We start from the raw sequence: 5,416 nt of genomic DNA, 5'->3' as shown, positions 1-5,416 counted from the left end.
CCCGGCACCTCCTCCTCCACCCCGGCCCCGCCCGCCGACATCGCATGCCTCTCGGCCAGGGCCGCCCACAGCCATCGCGCCAAGAGGGTCGGTGATCCGTCTGGTCTGGACCAGCGTCTTCATCAGCGACCTGCGTGAAGAGATGGAGTCCACCCTCTGCAAGTGTGCTGATGGTACCTGGGAGGAGTGGCTGACGCACCAAGAAGGCCGTGCTGCCATTCAACGAGACCTGGACAGGTTGGAGAGTTGGACAGAGAGGAACCTGATGAGGTTCAACAAGAGCAAGTGTAGAGTCTTGCACCTGCGGAGGAATAACTGCATGCATCTGTACAAATTAGGGGCTGACATGCTGAAGAGAAACTCTGCAGAGAAGGACCTGTGTGTGATGATGGACAGCAGGATGGCCATGAGCCAGCAGTGTGCCCTTGTGGCCAAGAAGGCCAATGGTAACCTGGGGTGCATTAAAAAGAGCACGGCCAGCAGGTTGAGGGAGGTGGTTCTCCCCCTTTGTGCAAGGCCACATCTGGAGCACTGTGTCCATTTCTAGGCACTCTAGTTCAAAAAAGGCAAAGATATCCTAGAGAGAGTCCAGAGAGAGCAACAAAGATAATGAGGGGCCAGGAGCATCTCTTATAAGCACTTCTTATACAAGGAAAGGCTGGAACAGATTGTGAAGTCTCCTTCTTTGGAAACTTCAAGACCTGCCTGGATGCCTACCTGTGTGACCTGCTTTAGGGAACCTACTTTAGCGGGTGAGTTGCACTAGGTGATCTCTAGAGATCCCTTCCAACCCCTAAATTATGATTCTGTGATAAAGCTGGGGAGGTAGTAGGCCAGCTGCAGGAGTCTGCACTAGGAACATGGGTAACAGCACAGCAACTGGGCAATTGGGCGATAAGCCATGCTGAAGGCAGGAATTTCAAGAGCTTGGGGACACACACAGGCAGCACTGAGCCTAATGGTCTGCATCAGAGCTGTACAGCATGCTCAGGCTGGCAACAAGACATCTGCAGTTGGGTTTGCCATTGTAAGTAATCACAGTGCACGTGGAGGAATAACTGTCCAAAACGTTCACATGCTACCTACTGCTTCTGTGAGTACAGTTAAAGCATGGGTGTCCAACCTTTTGGCTTGTCTGGGCTGCAGTGACTGAAGAGGAATTGTCTGGGGACATATATAAAGTATGTAACATAGTTAATGTATGTAAGTCACAAAACATTTATAAAAAGAGAGCAACAAAAAGAAACTAGTGGGATATTTGACCTTGCAACCTGTGAGAAATTAACACATCAGTCTGTTTCAGTGGCAGTGGCCGCAGTTATTAAAGAGCTCTCAAAGTGTTTGATGGATTTTTGATGAAATATTTCTCTTCTTGTGCGTCATCCTTGAAAACGGTTTTTCATAAATGTACATACTGCCAAAAGCGATGATGTGAATGAGGTCTGATTGTGAAGTGAGTGGCATTCTCTCTGCTAAGAGGTTATACAGGTCTGGTAAAGAGACATGATCAGATTTCTGAGTTGAATGTCTCATTGTAACTCTGTACATCCCATTTGAAAATTCACAGGTCATTTATGTTGACTGAAAATGGAGTTGCAAATACACACACACACAAAAAAAAATCTTTTCCACACTCTTGAAACATATTCTCAAATCTATGTGTCAACAACAGAAAGCACATCTGTGTGTTTTTCACTGTTCACAGGGATTTGTTCAGCCAACGCACCAAAACCGACATTATTTGCCACCATTTGAGTCAGCACTGCACTGTGCCCCATGTCCCAGTTTCAGCTCAGACAGTGCTGCTCACACAGTGCTGTGTGGTTGCTGGGAGTGATGGGTTTTGTGTCCAGGGCTGGAATGGGCCATTCAGTGGGGCAGAGCCACTGCCATGATGGCATGGGGCAGGAGCAACTGCCGGGCAGGGGTGGCATGTGGCTGGGTTAAAGGCTCAATTATGTGTCTCCCGAAGAAAAGGTAGCATGCTCGCTTCTTCACAGAGAAGCTGAAAACACACAGAGCAGCTGAAAAATTACTATGAAAATAGTATTTTAGCTATTATAAATGTTAACTGCTTGCTCATGTGATGATCCATCAGCCAAAGCTATTTATAATGAATTAAGTGACATTGCTTCTACTTCTCTTTTTCCACACACTAGTGCTGGCTACCTGATAGAGAAGAAAATCAGTCACAACAGACACCGTCTTTTGTTAGTAATACGAAGACTGTTTCAAAAGTAATACCTCCTATGTTGTTATGTTGGCCCACAATGCCAGAGGCAGATGTTGGTGGGGTGGCAGTAGAGGCAGAATCTTCCCACCCATATTCCATTACACATTGTTGTCATGTGACAATGGCAGCAGAGGGGCAGTCTGATATGGAAGTGCAGACAAAGCAAAGCTGTGTCACTGAATTCCTACATGTGGAAAGAAGAGCATCCATTCACATTCATTGATGCTTGTTGAACATTTCTGGAGATCAAACAGTGGATGCGAGCACAGTGAGATGATGGGGGGTGTATGTATGTTCTACCAGTGATGGCAACAGTGGTATTAAAGACAAGCCACATTCTGGATGGCCACGCACAGTTGTCACAGCATGAAATGAAGAGCACCTTCATCCATGGTCATCCATGTGAATCAGCTAATGGTGGAGATGGTTGAAAAATACTGTTGTGTAACTGAGAGCTTGCTCTCTACAATAGCATTATTGTGTTCTTTGTGCCTGTAGTAGTTTCCATAGAAACAAATAGGAGGCATTACTTTCAGAGCAACCTATGTATAAACTACCAGCCAAGATTTGAAAAGTTATCTGGCTACATAAACAAACTACAAATACAGGTACCTTGTATTGATTTTTTCCTCCTCTCTGTGTACTGCCAACCGACTTTTATAACAGGCTCATTACTCACCTCTTTCCCGAGCCTTGCAGTGCTTCAAAGCCTCTTACAGTTCAAAGTGAAGCCTCAGGCAAAACCATCTAATTAGCGTTAAATGTTGGGCATAAGCCCCTGTCTGTAACTAAGCCGGTGGTGGGCGTGAGGGGATGGAAAATGACATCACCACCAAAACCTGAGCTCTTGTCAGAGGAAATAAATACCACTGTGCTCTTTGTGGTATTTTGCAGTTCACCGCCCACCTTCCCCATAAATTACTTGTTACTGAAGCTAGTCTTGATGATGGCCTAACTGAATCAGATGTGTTTTTCTAATCTCTGTCTTGTTAAGTCCTTGTGCCCAACAAGGCTGCATATTGATAACTGAACATCTGCCACGTACTCTGTGGAAGGGATCTTCAAGAGGCAATTTGCATTTCAGTTATTTGAACATCAATGGCTCTGTAAGGACTGTTCCACCAGCACCATCTAGTCTTCATTAGCCTCCAAAACCTACATCTCCAGCAGCTGTTACTGCACTTTGCTATACCTTACACTCCTCCTGGTTTGTCACAGCAGAGGGGTGTAATAAATATTTTCAGATGAGTACTGAAAGATAACTAATGCAAAATAACTAACCTTTCCCAGCTTCTTTTTTCCTAACTATATAAAGTATGACGAAGTTATGCTGAGCCCTTGTCCTTATCACTTTTCTCTCACCAATAATATTCAGCACGTCAAGGTTTATTCAACTGATCCTTAATTCCAGGAAGCGTCAGGGAGTTGTTTGCTTAATCCCAAGGGCAAACAAAACACACATTTGTGCTCAAATATGATGGGACTTCCTGAGCAATGCATTGGACAGCCTTGAGCAGAATCTGCAAAGAACACAACCCAAAACTGGAACTAAGCAAGCTGAGAGGAGAGGACAAGTGAATGAACTCCATGCCAGAGAGATCAGCACAAGATACCTGCGGAGTGGATCTGGAAAATGTGTGCTGCTACAGCCCATATTTCTGCCTTCAACTTCAAGCTGAAGGAGCTAATGATCAAAGAAAAGACTTCAGGCCACAGAAGTTCTCAGTATCTCCTCTTTCTCTTCAGGTCTCACAGCCTCTTCACACTTCAGCAGTGATGTCCTGAGCTCCTTTTCCATGCATTTCGGACATCAGAAAATAAAGCAGCATGGAATTTGAGAACTTCACCTGATGTAACAGAAATTGATAGGCACAGACATCAGAAAGATTGATGCTTGAATGCAGTTAAGCACATTTGCAATTGTCTTCCTTTTGGTAAGTCTTAGGAACAGAGTCCCCCCATCTGGAGGTACTTAAGAGATGTGTAGATGCGGCACTAGAGACACAGTTTAGTGATGAGACTCAGTAGGTCAGGCTGGTGGTTGGACTTGATCCTGAAGGTCTTTTCTAATCCAGACAATCCTATGATTCTCCATCGAGAGAACTCTGTACAGAAGACTGCCACGTTATTTTACTTTAAACACAATATACAGTTAACAACATGGAAAGAAGGCCGGTGATTGAACCAAAGGACTGCAAGTAAGCAATCCCAATTTCAGCGACATCTGCTAGCAAGTTGAGTATAAATTCAGTACCTACTGCATACTGTCTTTAGCACAGTGGGCTATTAGATGTTTCCATGTACCTAATCATGAATGCTCATGCTTACTTTGTCATCGTTATTTTGCAACTCTGAGCAGTCTGTCTCTAAAAGAGCCCTCCATCTATAAGGCAATGACTAGTAGCTGTAAGAGCCATGATAAAGTACCAATTATCATTTTCAATAAACATACAAATCATTTATTTAAAATTCAAAATACAAACAAAATATAGATAAGAAACAAATTCAGAAAATGTAAACACTTATAGAAAACATATGAACTGTACCGATTTAATGACCCACCATTCTTGACAGAAAATAGAAGTAGAAAGACAAATCAGTGTCCAATTGTTATTTTTCCAGGTTCTAGTTTAGAGGTAGAGTACTATGTGAAAGACTTCACAAAATTTAGTTCAGTAGAGTTATGCTACAAGTGAATTTGGCCAATATATTTATAAATGCAATGAAGTCATAAAATAAGTTTTGTTTTTTTTTTTAAATCCAGAGCTCTTAATCTATACAATAAAATTTAGTTTGGCACTTTCCAAGAAATAAAGCACCTTTCCTCATAAATGCTGTTTTATGATTTTGCAAATTGAGGATCCTGTACTTCTTCCATTACTGAAGCAAAGAAAGCATTTAAAAACAGGCTGGAAAAAGTCCTGATTTTTTGGCAGGTTTACAGAAAGCAGGATTTTTCTTTTTCCCTCCAGCATTTTGTCCTAGAAAGCCAAGCAGGGGGAAGAAAAATCCTGTAACTGCAAAAGGAGATTTTGAGAACTCACAAACACTTCACATGTACTTATTTGGGTGGCACAGTCTTCAAGGTTAAAAAAAAAAAAGATAACAAGGAAATAAGATTCTTTTACACTGGCTAAAAGCAGAACAGTTTTACATTTTATTATCATTCAGCGAGTCTCCACT

This window comes from Lagopus muta, chromosome 1 (assembly GCF_023343835.1).
Source record: "Lagopus muta isolate bLagMut1 chromosome 1, bLagMut1 primary, whole genome shotgun sequence".
Classification (NCBI taxonomy): domain Eukaryota; kingdom Metazoa; phylum Chordata; class Aves; order Galliformes; family Phasianidae; genus Lagopus; species Lagopus muta.
This window is presented reverse-complemented; position numbering follows the sequence as displayed.